The following is a 26,105-nucleotide window of genomic DNA, read 5'->3' as shown; positions in this document are numbered from 1 at the left end:
AAAGATTGGCATTTTTAATTGTTTTTGTGCACTACTCATTTTCTTTCATCATAAATGAATACTGGCTTACCTTCAGTTATTAACAAGAGTATTCCAATAATATTAGAACATTTAAAAACCTTGACTATTGTTAAAATGTATCTTGTCACAGTTACCTGGTTATTTACAGAATTAAGAAAATAATCAGTGTCTGATTGTTGGTTAAATCCTCAGCTCAGATAAAACATATATAAAAGAATGAGAGACTACTTCATAGTTACATACCATTTGACAAATAGAACTTTTACTAAATCTGGCAGGATAGAGAATATTAACTAATTTTACCATAAGTATTTAACATAATTATGTGTTAGGAAGTGTTTCTATTTCTTTTTGTCTTCAGTTAGAACTTTTTCTTATGGAAAACCATAGGAGAGACTTTCTAATTTGGGACAGTGATCGCTATTTAAATGTAACAGAAATCTAGGCAGTACAGAAACATATCTGCACTTCATACATCCAATATAGAAATACATAAATTTTCTGTACCAGTGAATATTTTAGATTACTTCCATATATATAGCAGCTCTAAAAATTAGCAGAGACAGTGTTATTAACAGCAGCCTGTTTAAGAAACAAATTGAAGAACAAATATTACTAGTAAATTACAAGACCTACAAATGAAGATGTGACAGGTAATGCATTTCTTTCTGAATGCTCATGTAACCAGTAGAGCATTACTTTGTGTAGATATTGTTTTTGTAGACCGTAACAATATTATAGAAGAGCTTTTCAGAGAAATGAAAAGATAAATTTGGAATGGAATATTTTGGGGATTTAATATCACTTTGGCATTGAAGCAAAGGACGTCTACATCATCAACAGAATATAACTGACTTCATCAAAGGAAAAGGTTTCGATTTGACTTGTATTTTAAATGCCATTTTGCTGGAAATATAAACACTGCATTTGTAGATTCTGATTTAGAGTGACACTCTCTCCCCCTCCTTTACCCTCCCCAATTTACATTTTATTTGAAATGAAAATTTCAGATTTCACCTGCATTTAGTTTCCCTTTTTATTTCAGATAACTCCTTCAACAGCTAAGGAGTCTTTTCCCAAGACCTTGCTATACTTTCTGTAGACTGAACCTTCAGGAAGCTTCTGAGTTCTCACTTGTGCTTCTACTAAGCAATTAAAAATCCAGATAATAAAACAGTGCATCTTAATGGAATTAAAATTGTAGGTAGACCACTAGAGAACTTCTGGAAAAAACTATTTCCACTGTCAAAATCCAAGTAATATTAGCACTTTCTGAAATATCTTATTTTTTTCAGATAATTCTATTTAACTTGATCGATGACACCTTTTAAATAATCTGTATCTGCTGCAGTATTTTTTAAATGAAAGGTTCTCAGAGGATCTTGCAATGGAATCCAGAAAAGGAATTCTTGTTGAAATACGGGGAAACTACTGCAGTGGTATGTTCAAACTACTGAGGCCGTTTTAATTAATGAAACATTTCTTTCACATCTAATGAGCTCTTCCTTGACAAGTTCACATGGCTTTCTTTTCATCTTTGGAATGAACATATGTTTTTCTTATTTCTGAAAGTATCTAACACGTTTTGCAAGCATTTAAAGTAAGATAGCTAGTTAATAGTTCCCATACTTAGACACAGCAATATGAGTAAGGGATCCACTTTTTACTTTCTCTTTTGGTCTTTTATTACATATACTTCTAGACAATTTAGATAGGGACCATTCATGACCATAAAAGTAAAAAAAAAAAATTCTTCTGCTGTTTGTTCACAATGTAACAAAACCTTTTAGAATGCTTTCTCAAAATCCATTGCATATATATTATTTCGTTTTGTGCTCTCACTAGATAATGTACCATGAAAATAGAAATGAATCGCAAAACATGCTTTTATTATTCAGTAATATCTGTGAAGATAATGATGTGAAATAAGAATGCCACTTTCTCCAAGTAAAACAAACATGAAAAGATAACATGCATTTTAGACTTATCTGAAATGTTCAGTAGATTAAAAATTCATTACATTCATTGTAGATTTTCAAAATTCAGAAGAAAGTCTCTTTCATTATTGGATTCCTTAAAACATTTCCTATGAGGGAGATTTTAATAAGAATTCAATCTAAAAAATGTAATTATAGGTCTAAGAGCATCACTGCTGTGAGTGTCTGGACTATTGTCAGTACATGTAATTTAATTATTTGCATTATCTAGGCAGGATGCTGATAGTTAGAAAAGACAATTGCTTTCTGAGAATTCACCAAAGGTGTAAGCTGTTTAATCTACTTTCTTCTTGAAAGCTCATCAAAACTATGAAATTTTGAGACCTAAGAGCTTCTGTGACACAACTTTTGAATGACAGTTCTGACAGGGGAGATGCATATTTGAGTATATCAGTTGCAGTCTAAAGAAACTGAAGACTGTTGTGACAACAATTATTCTTTTTACCTATCCTAAAGTATTTTCCTTAAGCTACATTTAAGATATATTATAAATAATGAAAAATATTATAATTTGCCATATGTAAGAGATAAGATTAAAATTATTGGCAAGACTTCAGCTTCTAGACAGCTCCCAAGTGAATAAACACTTTTTCTTGCCAGGAGCACATTTTGGGAGGCATTTATATTTGCTCTTTATTTCATTGTTAAGTGTATTGTAAATTTTATTTTAAAAAATGGAAAAGCATCTCAAATTTACACCACTGCCTTCTGCTGCTGTTATTATTATATAGTGTATAAATATTGTCATGGTTTAACCCCTGCTGGGAACTAAGTATTCACGCAGCCACTCGCTGTGTATAATTATGGTAATCTAAGATATATTCAGGAGCCCCTCCTGGCTCAGTATTATCTTATAGGAGTGCTTAGTTAAGGAAGGGATCCTAGGGAAAAAAAAATAGAAGGGAAACAATACATATATTCTTCTGCGTTTATTTTAATGAGGTCCTCTAGGTTAAAATATTTGTTTACAGGATATGCATTCTTTTTGTGTTTGGAGATGTGTGTAAGTTAATTCACACATTAGTCTCAACTAAAGCCTGTGGAATGTTTGTCTTTGTCCACGGTGGGCTTTGTATTCCTTTTCAGATAAAGGTTCATTATCTACATTGTTGCAAAGTAAGAATTTTTAAAAGAAAAATAATGACACTGAATCAATGCAACAGGTAGTGGTTTGCCTAATGTGCAATTCCTAGTGAGGAGTGCTGACATTCATGTATTAATGTACATGTTCTTGATTATGTAAAAGCACAGATCCATATTTTATGATTTCTTATACATGGATGTATTTCTTGGGAAGAAATGCTCAGTTGATTTCAATCAATGTTTTGTTTTTTCTTGTTTTTTGAAAATTGATTCATATGTCATTTTTATGTTATTGGTTCAGAATTTTCCAATCCATTACTTACTTTTAAATTAATATAAAGTTAAACATAGTTTTACAAACATTTTTATATCCTTCCACACAATGATACATTTCCATATCTATTATTAATGCCTTGGTTGCTGCCCTCTACTTTAAACTACTTCCTGTGTATTGTGCCTATAAGCCTGTGTTTATGTACATCATCTTCACATGCTTCACCTTGTTTTCCTGCTCAGATCTGAGTGGGGAATTTTTCTTTTTAAATTCATGGCAGCAGCTTCTAAGTTATCAACAGCTCTGTCACAAAAATTTTCATCTCTCACCTCATAATGATTGGAAGACAATGTCTCTCTCACTGTACCATGTATTTTGATACCAGATATGATCTTTATCAGCTGTTCAGTGCAATCCTTCTTGATTCAAGTGAGAAATGATTGCTTTAGTGATGGTTTCTTTTTGAGTTGCAGGAATCATAAAGAAATTGGTTACCTAGAAAGAGATTTTTAGGTAACACTGGAATCCCTGCTACAGTCAGGGAATGGAACAGAGCCAGCATTTATATATGTAGACAAGCAGACCCTGGAAAAAAAGTACCTGATGGTCACAGAACTTGCATTTTAACACACGACACTTTGCAGTTTTGTGACAGGCCATGATAACAATCATGTACAGGGATATTAGTTTAGGCAGCCAGGACACCATTTTTAAGCATAATATTTGGCTTTCCAGCATTGTCATAGCTGCAGTATGTTCTGAAGAGTTGCATGAATAATTGAATATTTGCTTTCTCAGTAAAAGTGAAAAATGTATGTGGTGGGAATGAGTCATAAAGAACCAAATTCATGGCCTTTTACACAAGGAGAAAAAAAAATATTATGCTAAATTAAACATATTGTTTGTACTGTAACATAACTTTTTTTTTTCCCTGGCAGTTAAAAGAAAAGAAAAGCTTGCAGTCCACTTACAGCTGACTGCTGCTATTCTGTAACCCAGTAAATGAAGCAGCCAACCCAGGTGCAAGAAACCAACACCTACTCTTTCTCTGACTTACGTGTACAATTCCTTGAGGGATTAAAACTATGCCTCGCCAAATTTAATTCAAATACTTCAGCATTTCACACAGAATCACAGAATAGTTGAGGTTGGAAGAGACTTCTGGAGGTCATCTGGTCCTACACCCTGCATAATACAGGGGATATTATATACAAAATACATAATTTTTGAGGTCTCTAACTTGTCACAAAATCTTCTCCCCCCAGTTTTCATATGAAGCTCTTATCTGTTGCTAGAGTACTGATCTGAAGTGGTTTGGATTGCATCTGACTAGTTTTTTTCAGTTATGAATGCGATCTGAGTAATTGTATCACACCACTATAAAATTTGCAAATCCATTTCACTGAATACTCTATAAGATTCAATTTAAAAAAAAAACCTTCAACAACATCTCTGTTTCATGATTTTCCATGAACTTTTATAAAACAGACTCACTGCTTAGTCTTCTCTCCAATAATGCTGATCCTTTGGGGGCTATTCAAATTTTGCTCCGAAATGTAATTGCAAAAACTGGGAACGGGGCAGTAGTACATCCTGCAGTACATTTAATTTTCTCCCACCCTATATATTACATGATGAGCTTTAAATGTGATACAGGACGAACTTAAAATTTCCTCCATCACCCTAGGAGTTTCTCAAAGTAGCAGAATAGGAAACTCATTATGCTAAATACAATTAATTTTGCACTACTTGATTAGTAGAAAGCAGACATTATGAAGTGAATCTGGGACACAAATTCTGTTTTCCCACATAAGACAATACTGGAGTATTAAAATATTTCATAAAGGCTGAAAACATAAAAACTCTTTAAAAGGAAACCTCAGCATATGGTTATGTTCTTAAAATGTACCTAATGAAAATGGTGCACTGCTAAACAAATTTTCTCCTTGAATCTGCTGAAACATTTGTAGTACATTTAATGAGCAATTGAGGCAGGGTCTCAACTTTATGTGTTCCACCTAGCATTTCAGGGTTAGTAGCACTTTCTTGCAGTTTATACATTACCAGAATTTGTGTTATTTATTGTTTTAAGCCATGCAAAATTGAAGTCAGTTACACTCCCATGTATGTAATTAAAGCCACAACGTGGACATCTAATAAGTTATTTGTGCTGAAGTATGTAAAGGAAGAAAAAAAAGGAAGATAATAAAATCTGCATTATTTTAGCAACACTGGTCCAAGGCAATTTGAGACTGGGCAATTCCACTGCATTTCTTGAGGTGCAGACCAGAGAAGTGGCACAGGAGAAGTGTAAACTCAGGTGCTGAAATTTTGAGTTGTAGATGATTTTAGGCACCTCATTCCAAGTGAAACCACTGAGTTAAGTTCCTAGTTAGCAGCTAGGTGTAGAAATACTGCTATGGATCCTGGCCTGGTGCTTCTGATGTGGCTTAACAACCTTCCAATATTTGGTCTTTCCTCTCCTTCATTATTCAGGAAGATACAGGTTTGTTCTTGTATTTTTTTTTTGTCATTTCTCACTTGTGTTGCAGAAGGGAAGATTAAATAAGCAAACCCTGAATTTCAATATCACAATTCCGCATTCAATGCTACGAGCTCAGCTTCTTGCAGCTTTTGTTTGTAGTGTATGCTTTGTGTGTAGGCTGGGAAAAAGGCACAATTGGTCCCACATTTTCAGATTTTTCTGTTCTGCAACATACACTGTACAAACCATCTGCACCTCCTTTATGGACTGATCAAGCATATATTTTACTGTCCATAACAAAAGGGGGAAAAGCAGTTTCAGAAGAGTCATACAAAGGAGTAAAATAATGCATATTTTAGCATATGGTATGCTTTTTGTAATATTCTCTATTATGTCATTTTACATTCTCTGGACTATGAGATAAATCTGCAAAAAATTCACAAAACAGCAACATCTAGTAGATGTTCAGGATTTATTAGTTCTGTTAAAGTCTTAGCTGTTCTTTAATGAGGGTGAAAGGTTATAAGAAAGGTCCAAAGAGACATTCACTGGAAATACTTAGCTGGTAATATGCTAACTAAGAGCTGAGGATCTACATGGGTTTTTAAAATTTTATATATGCTTATAAATCCAAAATTGCAAGATTTTAAAATGTTCCTTAATATACCTGTACATGATTAAAATATTATGTGTTCAGTCCTGCTTCTTTTTAGCAGCTTTTAAAACATAACTTGTAGTGTTTAGCTGCAAGAATAATCTTAATGCTATTCTAAGAAAAAAAAGGCACCAGATAATGCTTTTTATGAGATTAATGAATATATTAATACACTCTTGAAGCTATAGTCCCATTTATTAATAAATTATGTGGCTAACTACAAAGACACTCAAATTCTGGATAAATCTAGTTTTTACTAACACCATATAAAATTTCAAAAGTATCAGTTAGCTGGCAGCTATCTAAATGATTTTTTTCTTAATTTGTTTGTGAAATCTAAAACTAAGGATGACCACAGTACTATTATGATAGCGATCAGAGGATTAGACAACATGTTCTTTGTTTCACAATGGTTACCAAGATCAATAACTACTCCACTAGATCAAACACAGTAATGATGAAACTAGTCATATATTTGTGACTCTTTTGAGTGACTTTTATAGCTTCAAGAGTAGTTTCTTTTTTCCTTGGAAAAGCACAGAAGAAAGCAAAAACTGTATTGCAAAATAAGAAGTGATTAATCAAAATATGAGAAATATGTGCAACAGCTTGGGGATCTGAAGTCCTGAATTTAGCCTGGAAAAGTAAAAATGCAGTATCTATCACCTTTACTTACCTCCTTTCTTCAGTCTTGGCAAAGGTTAAAATTGTAATTTCAAAGCCTATAAAATATCAGAACATGGTATTCATTCTCCTGGTAACTGCTTTCCCACAGTTTTATTGGGTACCAAATATTTTTTTGTTGTTCTCTGTAAAAGGCTATTTATTTTAAGATATTTACCACAATACAACATTCTTGGAGAGGTGAGTGTGGTTTTGACTGCTTTTCAAGTTGCCTCTCTATCTACTAGGAGGAGCTGGCATTGGAAACACCATTGTTAGAACTGGCTTTGAAGTTGGTGTCTGTTTTACAGGCTCCTTTGTTCAGTGATACTTGCTGCAAATGTTGAACCTACAGCATAGTACAAGGGATTAATGGGGGCACTGGCCCATGTCCCTGATGCAGCCTCTCAGATGGATGAAGGAAGCTGATATAGCCATCCTTTCCAGATGATGTCATAACAGCTGTCACAATAGCACTTAGATTTCCTTTGTAGCATGACGTGTATGTTTACTAAAAATCATTTTAGTTGCAATAACACATCTATAATTTTTTAAATCCTTTTGATAAGTAAATGGGTATGATAGTAGTAGTACATAGAAAGTGGGCAATATTCCTTGATGTTTGTGAACCATTTGTTTCTGGTATTTCAGCAGTCACCCAGATGTTGCCACGACAACAGAATGCAGATATAGTTAGTCTTCATATTATATATATATATATATATATATATATATATATATATATATATATATATATGTAGAGAGGGATAGAGAGATTTAATAAACTGGAGACTTTAAAAGTCACTCCTGTTGTGTGATTACTTTAGAAGTACCACATCTTGTCTTCACCGAGATTATACTCAGGGAGTAAAGTGAAGTTAAAGACTTCATCACCTCTCTGTCTTTTTTCTCGTTCTCATACAGGATAAGGTCAAATATATTAGAATTCACATAAAGTCTACACAAAGAAGTGATGATAAGGACACAGAATACATGAAAAAGTGATTTTTGGATGTTTGGACTGTCCTCTAAATGTAATTTTCTGGTACAGTATAAGGTGTTGAAAGTGGAAGCAAAGGGCAATCTAGGAGTAAATACAAGTGAGGAACCTTTTGCCTATTCCTTTAACTTAATTTTAATCTCTCTTTAAAGTAGACGAGAACTGTGGAAAGCTGAGCATATACTTCTCATGAGGGAACCAGATTTAATTAAGAGCGCTATTTGAGCCCTCCATGAGTCCTAGTCTCTTCTTAAATTTGTGCGAAAAGGCTTTTTACATCATGCAATAATTTCCAGGACTGTTTTTTTAATAATCAGGACTGGTAGCAACCATGGGAACTGCTCTGGAGCACATTTATTAGTAACTAAGAACGTATATATGAAAGAATTAAAAAGGCAAAGATTGGTTTTATTCTCTAAAATATTAGTTCCCAAATTTTGGATCATGGAGTACTGTTTACCATTATAAATTTTCATTGCACAATCAACTTCAGTAGTAAAGTTCTAACTCGAAACATTAAAAATGAAGGTGATTTCAGGGCATTGGAAAGCATTGATCAGGCAGAAGTGGGCATGGAGCATATTGAAAATTTCCTCAGATGTGAGGATGGTTTGGGTTGAAAGGGACCTTAAAAATCATCCAGCTCCACCCCCACTGCCATGGCCAGGGGCACCTTCCACAAGGCCAAGTTTCTCAGAGCACCATCCAACCTGGACTTGAACACTGCCAGGGAGGGGCTCCTGGGTGCTGTGCCTGTAGGCTTGACTGAGTACTTCATCAGAATGCAGCCTGAGCAGAAATTCCTTCTTCTTTTTCTATACTGATCACATTGACATGTACGTTGAAAGTTGAGGGGCTGGTTATGATGCCAAATGAAATGTGATCGTTTTGGGACTTGGTCATGTTCTTTCAAACTTCCCTGATTGGAAAACTGAGTATTTTTTGCTGAATGAGTGCCTCTAATTTGAGCATGCTTTTGGCAATTGAGAAATTGACAAAGATTTTGAAGGTGTTTGATTTGTAGTCCTCTAAGATTATTGCTCCGGGAGTTGCAGCGTGAGTGCCTCTAGTGACTCTGTGCCACTATCATGTGCAAAATGATAGCTGGGTCTCCTAAGCCTGCTTCCCTACTGAGTGGCTCTCAAATTTTCTAAATGCCCTCATCTTTTCAGATTATACAGCCTTTGTGTGATGAGAGTTTTCCTGACTTTAAGGTGTGGTATTAAGATGTAGATATGATAGTCAGCATCATATATGTGTATGTAAATGTATATATATATAAATGCCTCTTTGTAAATAACTTTCAGATGGAACTAAATTAAATGAGGACATGGTAGCAGCAGCTGCACTCTAGGTGACTTTTTCAGGTTTGATATTTTGCATAATAGGACAGGTAGGTCCGAAACTGTTGATGTGAAGACAGAAGGAGGGAAGGCATCCCCTTTTGAAGGGTGACATTAAATTTTAGGGTATCTGTATGCATCTAAAAGGGCTTTGCACTGGCTTCTCTCCCATCAAGAAAAGTAAAGACACTAAGGTTTATGCCAGTCTGTTCCTATGGATAAAAAATGAAAACTTTAGCAAAAAATTGATGTTTATATGACCTTTGAATTGTGTACATAGTGAACTATTATGTATTTGAGAACAAGGGGGTGAATCTAGCAAAAAGTCTCTCTTATATTATTTTTGCTCAAATATATAGCAAAATTTCATATAAAATTCCAAAAATTTATTTCTGGGTTAATTTTGCTGGGTGGGTTTTTTTTAGCTTTGATTGAAAATTCAACTTAAATTACTAAATTGTGGGGCAAAAAGACCCAGTAAAGGTAATGATCACATTTCCTATAAAAATTTTTTATGGTTTAGGATGTCTCACTTTGGACAATGGTGAGAAAGAATTTGCTTGAGTGAGCAGCAGCTCCAGTTATCTTGGGGATATTACAAGTTTTGTAGCTATCACTTCTCTAGTATTTTTTCCACTTTTTTTCTTTTTTAATTTTCCTGTCATACACAACTTTGTCTCAGAGCAGTAATTTTTTATGGTCATGAGCATGGCAGGTACAAGAAGGTACTCTCAATGTAGCTATATTCAATTGTGTAAGTTAGTCTTTCTTTTAATATTGAATCCTTATAAAAATAGAGTCTGAGACTATAAAATTTAAAAATATTTTTCTATTAAGTTTCTTTTTAAACAAATCTGCTATATAACATAAAGACTTAACTAGCTGCTAAGATGTGAACAGTGCCACAAAATAGATCTTACTCCAACTGAACAAGAATATGCTTATAGTTACTCAGCACTCAATTTGGAATTTGGCAAGATCTTCTCCTCAAGTTAGAGAGCACACAGATGCAATTTCATGTTATTTAATGGTGTGTTGTGTTCCCTTTTCTTATTTTAAATAGATTGCATGATCCTGCCAAATTTTCAACTCATTTTGTTTCTCTAATCATTGCAAGTGAACTATTTATATAATATGCATAATGGCTAAAATTACTATTTAACTTCAAGCCCCTTGAAACATAAAGTAATAAAATACATACAGCTTAAAATGAGAAATCAAATAGGGATGGATCAGCATTTTAAAATGTTCCTTTCTCCTTTTTTTCTTTTTTTTTCTTTGAAAGAACACAGAACCATCAAATCCATATCTTATGCATGGCACTGAAGAACAATGAAATTATGCTGACTGCAAGCACTTACTGCATGATTCTTTCCCAATTTGGACACAAAGTCTTGTTGGAGGGGAGCTGCAAGCATTCTGAAGGACAGGATAATTTTGAATGTGAAATGATCTTGAGAAGTCAGAGAATAGGGTATAAATCAGGAAGAAAAAGCACCAAGTATTATACATAAGCAGTAATAATGGGTACAGAGGATAATAAAATTCTAGATAAAGTATGAAAATGTCTGTAAGTTGATGAGCTAACCATGTCATGCTGTTGGGATAGAAAGAAGAGCTTTATCAGTATATGAAACCAAAAGCATTACCCATTTTTCTTATGCAAGGCATCAGCTGGAAGGCTGTGGCCTCCTTAGGGTATATGTCTGGACCTGGGCCAACTGGACAGAACTTGGAGAAAGAGACCAGGAAAAAAGTTGGAAAGCATAATCTCTGGGGTAGGAGGGCGTGTGTGCAAAAATTTAGAAGAATTTGGTCTGTTTAGTGTAGAGAAGGAAAGCAATAGCAGTTCTCAAATCCTTAGGAAGTTGTTTGCACGATGAATGCAATCTGTTGTTTTCTGTGTCCATACAGATGTGACAAGGAGAGCATATAATACATTAGGATGGCTAACTAATTGACAAAGGTGGTTAAAAACCTTGGTTTAAGATTGTCTGGACATCTGGTAGAAACCATCATTAAAAGATATTAAATAAGATTTGATATGCATCTGTCAAAAGTGGTTAAGATTTCGTTGAAATTACCTTAGATCTTTCAATCCATTGAGGTATTATTTTGCAGTCTGTTTTAACATTCTTCTACACTTCTGTTATCAGTTAAGAGAAAATAATTTTTCAACTTAGTTTGACCCCTTCTGCTCTGTCATGGAATTCTGTAAATGCTTAATTACGTAATCAATTTATTTTTTATTCCGACAGATGCTCTGATGCTTTTACTTATATTGTCAGATTGCAGTTCTGGTACATAGGCTTTGTCAGTCTCTTCTTTATTTTCCTTTTATCTCTCATTTACTTCGTCATCTTTGTATCTTTGTATTTACTCTGTAATGTTGTCTATCTTTGTTGCAAGCACCTTTCATTCCTTGAATGCACTATCCCACCTGCTTTTCTTTACTGTTGCCAGCACCCCCTGCTTTGTTCTCTCACTTTTTTTTGGTCTTTTTTTTCTATACTCTTCTTTTGTTTTTAGTATGTACGAGATCTGATCCTTTTCTCTTTTACCTGTATCTGTTTTACTGATGAAATAGTAAAGTTTAAGATCCTCACTAAAAATAGTTTGATGGAAATGTAATGAAACAAAAGGCAGCAGTCACTCTAGAGACCCTCCAAATAAAGAGGGGGTGGGTTTTTTTGTATATCTAAGAAAACAAAGTATATGCTGTCATTGTATATGGTCTGCCAGTGCCTGTACTCTGGTAGCTTTTGCCTCTTCCACCCAGATTTAACAGATGGCTAGGAGTCTCCAAGATGTTAAATTCTTCCAAGCTGCATGAAAATTGGCAGGCCCAAATTATTTTCTTATCTGACAGAAGTTCTAAATTAGCCCTGTACATATTCTGTAGGGCAGCAGTCAGCTGACTGATTGACACATCTTAAGCAGTCAGCCAAAACAGTCCCATGCACATGCCCAGAAGGGAATACCAGGGGAAGCTAGGTTAGTCAGACTCAGTGACTAGGGGCTTCTGTGAGGAAATATTGCATGTGCATCTCTGGAAAACCAGGCTTCACTGATTCTAATGGTCACAGGGATGTTATGAAATCTTTTTAGCATTGTTTCTCTGTTATTTGCAGGAGTTGTGAAATATCTCATTGAAAACAGTGATTATTTCAAATAATATGAACTTTCAATCATCTGTCCATTATTCTTGATTTATTTTTTGTCTTTTTTTCTTTGTCTTCTTTTTTTTTTTAAACCTGTTGTATCCTTCAAAATTTTTGAGAATCAGTTCCACAATTTCATGAAAAACTTGGCCCACTCATGCCAGAAAAAGTCTGAGATAAGGTAAACTGAAAATTGTATTGTTGGTTCTTCAAATTGGAAGCATTACATGGTGTGGCTAAACAAATTCTTGGACTTCTACTTTGCAATTCTTTGAGGCAATGCATGGTATGATTGCAGGATTTTGTTCAATGGTTCACGGTATGAGATAGCTTAATAAAAAAACTTCTGAGTTTCCAAGACTTAAAGTTTTCAAACAGAGATGATCTGTGCTGATATTAACTATGATTTGTTTGTCTCTGTTCTGTATTACAAGACTCTTTCTGAAATTAGGTTTGTTTGTATGTCTGAAAATTAAAATGAAAGGTACTGATGATAATAAACTTGATAAGCATAAAGAAGCTCTGGAACGACACAATAAGTACTAAATTATTGAGCAAACAAAGCTAGAGAAGGGAAAGGATGAAAGAATTCTAGTTCTGAAGTGAAAACATGGAAATTCCCCTGTCCTGCTGTTCATTTGTCCCATGGAGTTATGGGATTGTTTAGGGGTGGGGATTTTATGAGACATTTAAGATTCATTCTGGGAGCTGATAAGGATGTGGAAAGGAATTTGTAGATAACTCATAGGCTGGCTGAATTGACTTAATTTGTTCCTGCTGAATGCATGTTTTTTAATGCTGCTGAGAAAATTAGGCTATTGTAAGACTGAGTGTCAGCATGCCTAGAGTGCTTTTTCCTTTTTTACTATTTCTTGAAATTAAAGACACACATAAATTTATCCTTATTCAATGTGAACCTCATTGCAGATGATAAAAACAAAATAACTGTATCCCAGACTGTTGTGTGTGTTTATTTTTGATAAAGTTTCTATAGCTCTTCCTGGATGTTTGTCTAATAACATATTTATTATTCTATAATAATAATTTGAATTTAATGACTACAACAGAACTGGCTTAATTATCAACATAAAAACATAACTTAAACAGTACTTAGCTAATGGTTTAATAGAATGCAAGAAAATATACTCTAATTATAAAAGAAAAGCAAATGAGTGAATTAAACAAGAATATGTTGTGTTATGTCTATAAATACTTGATCTCATTTTTTGTTTCTTCATTACTCTATTTTTAAAAAATGGAGTTAAGAAGTGTCTTCATTTCTAATGCTCAGAATAAGAGATGTGATTTGTATGAACATATGCAGCAATTATGCCAAAACTAAATTTCTTCAGTTCTGTGGTTACTATGGTAACAAAAATTCACTGTATTTCATTTAGACATATACAATAGAATAGAAGATGGCAGATTTAAGATTTAATAATATTTTCAAAAATATTGTGTGACACTACATGATATTTTATTTATGTGTAAGGGGATAGATCAAATAACTAACATGCTTACTAGCATGAACATTGGTACTAATCATATTTAAAACATATTTGGGTAATTCTTGTGGTAATGGCATCTTGGATGCTCATTTCTAACAATTGCATCACATTTTTCTGTTTGAGCATGGAGTTTGCTCCTGCTACTGTCAGGTCTCTTTGACCTCACAAGAATGAGGAAGAGGACAGTAGCTCTCCTGTTTGGTTTCTGATCTTGAAATGTATGAGGAGGGACACTGAAACAGAAGATCAGGTAGCATCTTTAGTCAGAAATAGTTATGTTTTATGTGAACCCAAGTCTCAGAATGTGCTCTCAGTCTGAACGTATTTACTTTCTCAGTACAATTTGGTAGAAGTATAATTCCTCTTTTCCAGTTCATGACAGAATAGTGGAACTCAAGAATATATAGAGAAAGAAAAGTGCTACATTCATGACTATGGCACAGAATACCTGGATTTAGTACCCTTATATATTACAAATTTCTTGTGTTATTCATTTTCATCCTATGTTATTGTCTGCAGCTTGGTTTGTTTAGAATTCAGAGTTGCACTAAGGTGTGTGGAAGAAGAATAGGTGTTAAGTTTATTTGAAGTGCAGGTTGTCTAGCTGGAAAGAACCACAATGCTAGTGGAATACTGAGAGAAAATCAAATTTATTTTGATGCAGAACTATTTCAGGTATTTGCATGATAGCAGTGAGATGACGGATGTAATATTTTTCGTTTTTAATATCATTAGTAGTTTGTGTGAGTATATTATTTAATCTTAATTCCTTTCTTAAAGCTTAGAGTAGCTAGTAAGGGACTAGTTCTTGGGATCTTTTTCCTGCAAAAGGAAGAAAGCACATCTTTTTCTTGTCCTTTGTTGATTTTAATAGTAATTCTAACAGTTTTCTTACATTTGATGGTTTATCTTAGCCTCTACAAATTCTACATAGAGGCTTCTTTTCAGTGGGAGACCAGACTATCACCATAAGGGATTTTAATGCTTAAATTGCTATTTAAAAACAACAAATTACTGTGTTGGAATATCTGCACCAAATGTATTTTGAGGCCAGAATTTCAGGTAGGTTAACCCTCTTCTGTATATTCTGAAATAAACCTGGGCTGCATTTCTGTGTTTAAAAGGATTCACTGAATCACTTTAGAAAAGGCAAAATTGTGCAGTAAATTTTAGGAACCTAAAATCAAATGGTAAAATATGTTCACTTTCTGTATTTTCAGAAAGTGAACAATTGGAGGTCAGGAAATTATAAAGTGGAGATTGTTCATGGAATGTTGACTCCTTTTAACTGCGATTAGCTTATCACTTCTATTTAGGCTGACTGAATTGTGTGGAAAGACAAAAAATTTGAACACAAATGGCATAGTCACAGTGAAGGAAGAATCAATGAGAACATTTTCAACAAATATTAAACCATACTTATTCTTATGAGGCAGACTATCTCAATTTTCACTTAGTTTACTTCATGGTGAGCTAGACTTTTGGTGAAGGAGTAAGTATGGGAATTTATGGGAAAAAGTTTCTTATAGAATAAGCTTTTTATGAAGCATATTTATGAATATCCCAAGTCTCTGCTTCGCAAATGGCATTTATGAATAGTAGAACTAGCTTTGTTAGGTGAATAGAATAACATCTGGATGCTGTTGTCTTTCACCGGAAAAATTTTTATCACAGATTTTCCTTTTAAGAAACATTTTTAGTTTCTCATTCTTCTGTTTGATATATTGGTATTGTAATTTATTTTAGCAGCTGAATTATTATTTCTGTTACATTAAAGTACCAAGAAAGTAATTAAAATGTTTCATGTTTTTGCTCCAGTTATATTTATATTTAATAATACAGATGAGGTAAAAAGATTTCAAAAAATATATAAATATCTATATCTGATGAAAGATTCACTTATTTTTTTCTTCGTCTTTACAGACTTGCATGGAATGACTTGAAAGTCATACTGGAGTAAAATTATCAAAATACTGGTTATATTCATTGGAGTGAAAAGATTGTAATTCTGTGCAGAATAAAAATTCCCTAAGGTCAGATCTATATGCTACAAAATTATGAGTGCTAACTCACTGGATTTATCTTATTTTTTCTGTGTAAGACAATATAGGGGGTTTTTTTTGTTTGTATTTTGATAGCTATAGCTGTGGATTGAAATTGTGTAATATTTATATATATTGAGGCTAAGATTGTTGACAGATATGAAGTGAGTTGTATGTTGACTAATTTTTTTTTTTTTTTTTTTTATTCCTCGTGGAAATTATGGTTTTGCCATCAGTGGTGGATTTGTCCAACATCTTTTTTTCTCAGTGTATTGTTTTGTTCAGTAGAATCCATCATTGTGTTGTACAACTGATTGCTCATCAGGAAAGTGACATTCTCACCTTTTGGTTAACACCTGCTCACATGTTAGGTAATATCTGTTCATACTTGTCCTGGATATATTACTGGCTCTATTATGAGCAACAAATGGAAACTGTTATCTTAAGCTTTTCTTCTGGATTTCATCCTTTCATATGTAGTTTATTTCTCATTTTTTCTCCTTTCTCTAGAGCAATTCTGTCTGTCAGTACTTTTTTTTTTCTTTTACTTACTAAGAATTTCAGATTATTTTGTACTCTTTGTTGGAGCTGGTATGGTCCATCTGGTCTGACTGTCAGGATGAGCCTTTAGGAGATTCCAGTTTCACTTTGCTGAGTCCAAGAAGCTGACATCCTGTCACAAATACAGTTAAAAATTCCTGCTTAACAAATCAGTGCATTTCTTGAACAGCACTGAATCCTGCCATTGAAAATAATCGATTCATAAAATTTAAAAAGCCACCAAACTTGAAACAAAGTTATTAATGTGCAAATGCACATTAATAGCATGCGAGAGTGACTCATATAATTAATTTTCCATAATTCCTGGGGAGAGTTGTATAGTTGAAAATATGGTGAGTTGAAGCTTTGTTATATGTATTATAAATTTCTTTCAAAAACACCTTTTCCGTAGCTTTAGTTTGAAAGGTATTTAAATTTCTTGGCATTGCCCAGAGCTTCCCAGTCAGTTAGCTTGTTATGGCAGCAGAACAATAATGCTGTCTGCATTGCAGTGTGTGGGAGTGAGAGTCAGAGGTCAGACATGGACTCAGCATTTCTTCTGGCAAGCTTGGCACGCATGCATTCCTCTAGCATTTCTTTGGAACAGGCTTGAGTTTGAGTTTGGTGGATCAATAAACTGAGGTGTGAAGAATGTGAAGTCCATATTTTTGAGCTTGCTCTGACCATCTCATAAACAACTATTTTCCATTTCAAACAGCTTGGAATAAACATATCTCTATCTTTTTCATAGTATTACTTAAAAGCATACAAATTGCTAAAATCTATAACCTAGCTGATTTTTCCCCCCAGTATTTTGTGTTGATGAAGATTGCAATATAGGTGTGGGGTATTTTTGCTTTTTCACTAGTAATTTTTTGCAGGTTGATAGTTCAGTTGGAAACTACAATTTACTAGGAACTTTTAAATGCTAATTCTACCATCCTGAAGGTGCCTGTCTGGAAAAGTGATGAAGTATTTTGGTAAATTACCTCAGTTTGTGGTCCTGAGATTGAACTACCTAAGTTTTCATCCAGTATTATTTTCTGAATTATGTAAATTATAAATAAATAATATGCATTTTTTATTGTAGTAAATTTGAGTTATAGATTTACATGCAAATAAGTTGATTTTTTTTATCTCTTACATGTCTCCTGTGCACTGAAATGACAATGTTTCAAACTATAAGGTTATGAACCTGCCTTCCACTGATTATTTCTTAGTTAAAATTCATCTCATAGGTTATCCATTTTGTTTTCACATTTTTACAGTTAGTTGTTGTCACCACTGTTATAATAGGATCCCAAAAAACCTGTATAATTTAAAAAGCCAGGTCACATAGTTTGTAATTGGGTTGTTTTCGTTCTTATTTGCTTTTTAGCTGTAATTTCCTTACTTAAATGGGGTCCAGTCTGTAATTTGTAATGCCATCAAGTGTTTATTTGCTGTATTTCCTTTAGCAGAAAAAGTGAAAGTGGATTTGCTAACCGCTAAGAGTATATCTGATACTTATCACTGATGTATTCCACTTTATATTTCCAGCTTGCTTTTATAAAGGGATTAGAAGACTTGCATGTAAAATTGCTTTCACTTACCAAGGAAGACCAAAGCAGTAGAAGAACAATGCTTTTTAATTAAAGCTTTTCAAAAATCTAGGGCTTTTTAAAGTGGCTATATTGTTAGTTGCTCTAGTGATGCAAACAAAATCAATATAATTACATAACAGTAGAAGAAACTAAGTGAAATTAATGCTGGTCTTAAAAGCTGAACTTCTGTGTTGGGCATAGTCTATATAGGCTTTGCTAGGGTTGTGCTGTGCAGGCATCCTGTGAAGGTTTCTGGGTCTAAAAACAGGCAGAGAATGAGTCTAGAAAATGCGTTTTGTTATCCACTTTCTGGGCTGCCTTTTTAAACACAATATTGCAAACTATTTTTTCAATTCCAGTACACCTGTTTATGATAAAGTTATGTTAAAAGACCCTTATGTAATATACAGGCTGTTAATGTTTTAGGCTGGCACTTTAATTAATTAAAACACTGAGATTATTCTTGGAAAAAAAACCCTAACAAAAAAAAAAAAAATCTACAGACTGTATATGGAGGCTGTCTGGTTCTCTTTTACTGTTTAATCTCTATTAAAAAATTACTCGTTATTTTTGGTCCATCTCCAAGGCACATTGAAGCATTGTATCCCTCTGAACTTAATTAGGTTAATGTTTCATGTTTGTAGGACAGCTTCTTAGATTTTTTAATAGCTCTAGTGCTAGGTTTCAGTATCTTGTTCTGGTTCCTGACACCTCTCATTAGTGACCTCTGCAATCAAATTCCTGTGCTGTGTATTAACTCAATAGTTAACATTCAATAGTGTGACACAGCATCATTTATTTAAGTAGCTACAAGGCTAACAGAGTTTAAAGAAAACATAATTCTGAAATCCACATGTTCTCATAAAACAGTTCATGTCATGTAGCTTTAAATTCCCATCTCAGGAATTACTGCTCTGAAACTTCACCCCTTCATAAGGTGGAAGCAAACATTTGCTGGAACTAAGTATTGTGTACATAAGAGTAGTCTAAGCTTGTCTCTAAGTCCTTGTGACCTTTTCAATTTTGCTCCAGGTATTTTTCTAGTAGCTGCCACATTTGCCTTTTTGGATTGTGATTTTTTTTCTGTTTGGACAAAATCCTTGCTGAGGACTAATGTAAAATCGTAAGAATCAATTCATTTGGGATTAATTATGTAAAGTTAGTTACAGTGAATTGTATTTTGACCCTAGCCCTCTTTATCATATCTCATTTTGTTGAAATTATTCCTTCATATTCTTCAAGCATTTTTTAATCTCCCTCCTTGTGGTTAACATTGTATTAGAAAAGGAGTAAGAGTTAGAGCAAATTGTGTGCAAAGTAATAGACGTAGCTGTTACATTCTGTGTTAGTCATTTTCAAGACCAAAGTTAGCAAAGTTACAAATTAAAGGAAGAAAATCAGGTATGACAAAATCTGATGTCAGCTTGCCTTCTGTATTATCTTACTTTTTCCAGACAAGAATAAGTGGATGACCACAAGGCAATATTGCTGTGCTTTTGTAAATACTCTGTTACCCTGTATTAACAAAGTAATTCATCATATTCAAGAATTAGAATTAAAGGAGGAAATATGCTTCCAACGGGGACATTCATGGTACATTTTTATCCTTATAGGATCAGATATATATTAATTAGGATTACTGTGTTGATTTTTATAAAAAATTTAATTCCATATGATATGTACTCCCTGAAATAGTGCCTGAGAATTTAATTTACTAGTCATTATGTTTTTCACCTACTTACCAGTTTTGGCAAATGAAAATATTTTATTGCAATCAGTATAGCACAATAGCATAATGCAATATCCATATATCATCAAGATTAATAGAATCATGCATAATGAGTCAGAGTCAAGCTGATTCAGTGATATCATCTGTAAAATAATTTTTGTTACTAGTCCTGAATAGGGCATGAAATGGAGCTGAATGCCATTTTCTCTCATCTATAGTAAGCAATGTTTTTTTTGTGAACACTACTTAAGGATTCCTTGATTGAAAGGTTTCATTATTGTAGAAAGACAAAATTGAAAATGTTGTGATTCTTTCTGTAGCAGCACATGATCTTTTCCTAGTCTATATGGATTTATAGAAATGAATAGAAACAAGAATAAAGGAAACAAAAAAATGGGGAGGTAGGTGAAGAAACAATTCTATATATATATATATATATATATATAATTTTAAAGTGTTGTAAAATCTTCCCATTAACCTCTCTGAGAACATGATTAGTGTAATTTAAATTATTCACTTTTACTGGAAAAGTGTTTTCCAAATGTTAATAAATTTTGCATATGTCTACACTGCAGCAAGAAGATCTGATAGCTGCCTGCAAGACAAGTTATATTTAAATAATTTATCTGCAATACTGGCAGTAATGTCATCATAGCAGCACGTCAGGAAAGCTGTCTCAGATTAGTATTCCACAAATGCTGTTAAATACTCTGTAGGGAAATTTTTGTAACTGCAGTAGAGATGCTACAAGAATCTAAGGTGCATGAACTACATGTAGATTTACAGTACAGACATTATTTTGACTGGAAAATTTATATTGTCTCATTCACTTTTATTTAAAATAATATGAGAAGTGTGAAATTATTTCAATGTCATAATTTGTCATCAATATGCATTAATTGGATAAGCATTGTCAGGTTGAGATGTTTATTCAACATTTATTTAACATTTTATTGTTAGCTTAGATTGTTTCTGCTAGTCTTGTGTATATTTTCCACATCTCTTCTAAGTTGTTGTTACTTTATATAGAAAGATTTAAAATGTTCTGAAGTCTTGGGATGGTGACCTTACTATAACTACAAGGTAAAAGGAGAAAAGGTAGGGTTGCTATTGTAAGAATGTCTCATTAATGCACTTAAGAATTAGGGATATAGAATGAAATAACTATACTACAAATATAGAGGGGTTTAATTTTAATTTTTTACATATGAATTTATTTATATATTTGATGATAATTTATTTCTAGCCATGTGTCCAGCAGATATGTAATACAATACAATACAGGTATATTTCAAAGGCAGAAACTCAGAAAGAACACAAAATAAGCCTGATTCTGTCACTTTAAATTTTTCATGATGCAGAGTACCTTACGGTGTAGTTCTAGTTACATTCTCCTCTTCAAACTCCTCTCTTAATCTTTGTATCTCATGCACTGAGCTTGTTGTCCTGGCTGTTTTGCTCAACAGACCCTGTACTAACCTGACTGTTTTTACTTCATGTCAGATACACCTATTGAGTTATTTTCTGTTTGCCTACTTATTTAATTCTTATTTATCAAACTGTTGTTTCTGTAATTAATTTGATACCTCTTCAGGACCCAGTTTTCCTGTCTCATGTCTTGCTGTTTTCCATTACTGCGCAGTTCTTTTTATTTCATATTTCTTTTTATTTCCTACTCCCTGTATTTTGTGTTGAGCTAAGAAAACTTCCATAGCATTTCACTTGGTCTGTTTTTGGCATAGAATTTTTGTCTGCTGTATCTTCATGACAAAGGGGTTTTTTTTGTGATGCTCTTCCAAGAGTTCTTTCAAATGAATGTGTGCTCACAACAAACACCAAGTTATGGATGTGTGTGTGATGTAACCCTGTAACCACAGGTTTTGTTCCATCTTAGCTGCATTTGAAGGACTCCTATGTGCCCTTTAAGCCTCACATGTGGACATAAGCGGGTGGCAATTATCTTTCTTCTCCTGGTTTTCAACTCCAATAGGCTAATGAGCCTTTGAAGTGTTCATTGCAATGATTTGCTTGTGTTCCTGACTTCTTGTGTTACTTCTTTCCCATTCTTCCTTAAAGATTAATTTTGTTCCCTGTTCCATGTCTTATGTAAATGATCTGAGTATCCTTTAAAATCTGTGTGTATCATCTGTCAAGCTGAAAGTCACATACATTTAAATGATATATTAAGTACTGTTAAGTCATCCTATTTGCAAGAAGATAATTTACATTTCTGTATTTAGATCCGTGCCATATTTTAACCTCTCTTGGATTTGAACCAACTAAACTGGTTATGTTGGGTGTTGGAACTCTAGAATTTTTTTTCATTTAGTTTCTGTTGTGAAAGTAATAACTACGTTGCTGTTACAGGATATTTGTAAAATACTCCCAGCAAAGAATTCTGTTTCATATAGTTTGCCTCTTTATTCGGAATATGCATTTTTAAATTAAGTTTTAAATATTAAAGAGATTGTGTGCATTTTTTTAAACCAGTGTGCAACCTTTTAAGTACTACTAGCCTGAGGCAATCCCATCTGCAGTAAATTGTGTGATAAAATTTTTGTTGATAGCAGTAAGGCCAAAATTTCTTTCCAGATTTTAAGAAGTTTTCCTTCTTTTAAATTGAGGGTTTTAATAAAAATAATTTAGGGAATTATTTACTGTAGAATCAAAAGAGAAGTGTCTTGCACCCTTGCTTATATAACTCCTATTTTTTTGTAGATCAGGACAATGGATGATGATCTCAAAGAATATTTTACTAAAGAAAACCCCAGACCAAATGTCACAGAATGGAGTGATTGGTGTATCACCAGTAAAACAGTGTTGTTGAGACATTACACTGAACATTCTAAGAACTCTAAAGACTTTAATGAGTTAATTGAAGCTTATTTAGAAAAATTAAATAATTTTTCTTGACAAAATTGAGATAATTAGGAACTTGTACTGTTATTTGGAGATTACTTACCCAAGCAAAGACACAAAGATGAAAATTTTTGTGCCAACTATATTAACACATTTTGGTTGTGCTTTGCATTTGAAGTAAGCTGGAGGAAAATCATTGAATGTGAAAGTTGTGTTTGTAACCAGTGGTGTTGCCTTGATAGATGTGAAGATTCACCCTTATCCTGACAAAGGAGCTGGAATTCAGAGTGTGTGTTTAAGCCTTCATAAGGAACAATTATAATCCATTTTTAAAGACAGAAATGTAACCAATTGTGCTTACTGTGAACAGGCCAGCTTTGTGTTGAGAATGAAACTCAACTAAAGAGCATATGATTAAGTTTTCATTAAAAAAATATTTCTGATGTATTTTTAAAGACAGTGAAGACATTAACTTTGAAGCAGAAAACAGAAGCTTTGCTATTCAAAGTCACTGAGTTAATTAAGTAGCTGAAGGCTGATCATGAGGGAGAAAGATCTTTGGAGTTGGAGAAATAGTGACGGAACAAGCTTGGCATGAAAATTGTTTGTCACTTTGGAGGTTTCAGCAACTCCTTGCAGCCATGCAAAAAGGTACTGATATTGAAACTGAGAATATTTGTAATTTTTCAGACAGCTCATTACCAAGAGTAAAAATCCAGATATGACTATAGTTGTGTTTACTGTAAAAGGGTTACAATATTTACATTTCTAAACTTGGTACACTTGAATACATATCTGGGAAAAAAATGGGAAATACTATCAAATGTTCAGCATTTTCTAAGAAATAACATAAGAGTGGACACTTAAGATGGTAATAAATATTTAGTTTGGGGCAAAAAGTGAGAAGCTGAAACATAATTATAAAATAGTACATTTGAGTTAAAACTAAAGATTAAACCAGAAATAAAAAATAAATTATTTTTTCTTGGAAAAATTAAAATGTTATACCTTTCAACAAAATTCTCACATATTTAATACAAATTATTTGATGTAACCATTGCTACGTATCCTTAAAACCCCAGATTCTGAGGACTTTTTCATTACCTTTTCTAGGTATCTACACAATAAAATTAAGGGAAAAAATGAAAAAGTAAAAAAAGGAGCTACTTAGCATTTTGTTGTTTTTACTCCGGCTCATGGGCAAAAAGCAGGTTCTGCCTGAGCCTAGGCTGTAGGAAAGTAGCCTAATTTGTCACAGTAAGTTGCTAGATGTAAAGTCAAGGTTGTACTCTTGGATATTGTGGTGCTCACCACCCAGTGGTCTTTGACAAACATCTCCCAGTTCAGAGTGTGGTGGCAGTGCAAGAGTGCTCCATGACTGTTTGGTGATGGGGAAGCATTGCATGGAGATCAGTGTGTAATGGAGATGAGCCAATTTTTTAGTCCGAATCCTTTCCACCCCCTTCCCTGAAGGCAAAGTGTCAAATAGTACACACCCCCAACAACATAGGAGAAAAATATTTGTTTGCTTTAGTCAGTGGCTAACTCTTGACTTGGAAATTGAAAACCTGTGTTAAGGTGCTCCCAGTCTGCAGAGGTTGCTCACCTAAGAAGTCATTGCCTCTTACAGACTGTTTATGATGCCCTGAAAACAGAGGGAGAGATTGAATGAATGCTCTGAACTAAAAATCGCTGACAGGTTAGAGAATGCTTTCAGGAGCAAATCTGTGGCAGTGAAAGGTCAATTTCAACAGAAGTAAAGAACTTCAAGCATAGTAGCTCAAGATTTGAGCTGCAGAGGTGTCACTTTTTGCTTTTTGATGTTCTTACCTATGATGATGTAGGTGTAAATTAATTATCTTTGTGTGTTTCTATACATTTCTGTTGCTTTTATTTAGTGTTTAGCATTTTCTTTAAATAAAAAAAGTTTAGAATTGTAAAATATAATTAGCACATTTTCTGGTCTGTTAATGTAAGCACTGATGCAGCATTTTTTAAAGGTGAAATAAAGCAATATTAAGTTTAGCTGTGAAAAGTGACCAGTTTCTTCTGCATTGGTTTATCAGTGGGCTGCTATGTCAGTATGATGTAATGTTCTTAGAGTAAATACTGCCATTTTCAGGATTATAACTTTTCATAGTATTATCTTTAAAACAAAAAACATACTAACATGGAATTGAGGATAAAGACCTTCAGGGATGTTTTAATTATCTCTAATCTAAGTGATAGGAGATTAATTAAGATTTTACATGACCCATTCAGATTAGACACTGAATCCTGTTATTTCTTCATACTTACCTTGATTTCCATTATTCCTAGTTCCTGCTGCATCTGTGTCCTGTAAGCACACTCAGGTTATTACATTGATGTAACCAATCTTCAGAAATTACTTTCTCTGAAATAGAACAAAAATCCAATATAAACCATATTTTATTCATCTTAATGTTAGGTTCCACTTAGTACAATGTAAAAAAGCCACTTGTTCTTGCAATATCTCTAACTTTCAGTAGCAATGAAATAATAATTTTGCGAATTTTGGATTTATGTCTTGTTAACACATCAAGATTTATTGACCTAAGGGATTGGATTGAATATTTCACAGCTACTTCTGAGGAGTTTTTTACATCAGTAAAATATGCTTCTCTCTCTCAAATTTATGGCAAAGTTCACTGTTCTTGAGATATTATCTGATTTTTTTTCTCATCTGATATTCTTACTTTACTTTCTGTAATTTTATACCAATAAATTTCCCATCAGCTGCTGCAGAACATCACCTGTAATAAACTTTTTTTTTCCCGAGGCAAAATAAGATAAAATACATATTGCTATTCAGCAACCAGTGGTCTAGTCACCTATTTTCTTGTAAAGACCCATAGGAAATTTATGCCAAAGTCAGAAAAGAAAATGCAGCAAACTGAATTAAGACTGACTGTGTGGCAGCCACAAGATAATACTTCTGTGTGACAGTGAGAATATGTTTTGTTTGTTGGTTTTAAGTTTGTATCTTTAGTTTAACTTTCCTGAAACCATGTTTAGTTCGGGAAGTGTCCCCGAACTGAAAATAGTTTTTGTATCAAGAGGATGTGGGTTCTGTACTTGCCCTGTTCTTTGTCTGCACCAACATATGTCATACATCAACATAGCTGGAGGCTAGGAAGATCG

General features: G+C 33.5%; 2 long non-coding RNA genes across 3 annotated transcripts in view; one reads left to right on the top strand and one right to left on the bottom strand.

The window, feature by feature from the left end:
• The window catches only part of LOC135278626 (uncharacterized), a 142,892-nt gene that overhangs the window by 14,942 nt on the left and 101,845 nt on the right, over nt 1-26,105 (top strand). The window lies entirely within an intron of this gene.
• LOC135278620 (uncharacterized) lies at nt 14,998-26,104 on the bottom strand. 2 transcript variants are annotated; one of them, XR_010346075.1, is made up of 5 exons: nt 26,044-26,104; nt 25,242-25,338; nt 24,550-24,588; nt 16,785-16,905; nt 14,998-15,012 (listed from the first exon to the last, which is right to left on the bottom strand). It is a non-coding gene; the product is annotated as an uncharacterized LOC135278620 (long non-coding RNA). The 2 variants fall into 2 exon arrangements; XR_010346073.1 differs by lacking the exon at nt 14,998-15,012 and having other exon boundaries at nt 16,681-16,905; nt 26,044-26,086.

The sequence above is a fragment of the Passer domesticus genome, chromosome 1 (genome assembly GCF_036417665.1).
Source record: "Passer domesticus isolate bPasDom1 chromosome 1, bPasDom1.hap1, whole genome shotgun sequence".
Classification (NCBI taxonomy): Eukaryota; Metazoa; Chordata; class Aves; order Passeriformes; family Passeridae; genus Passer; species Passer domesticus.
The sequence above is the reverse complement of the archived record's forward strand: the minus strand, read 5'-3'. Positions and strand labels throughout refer to the sequence as shown.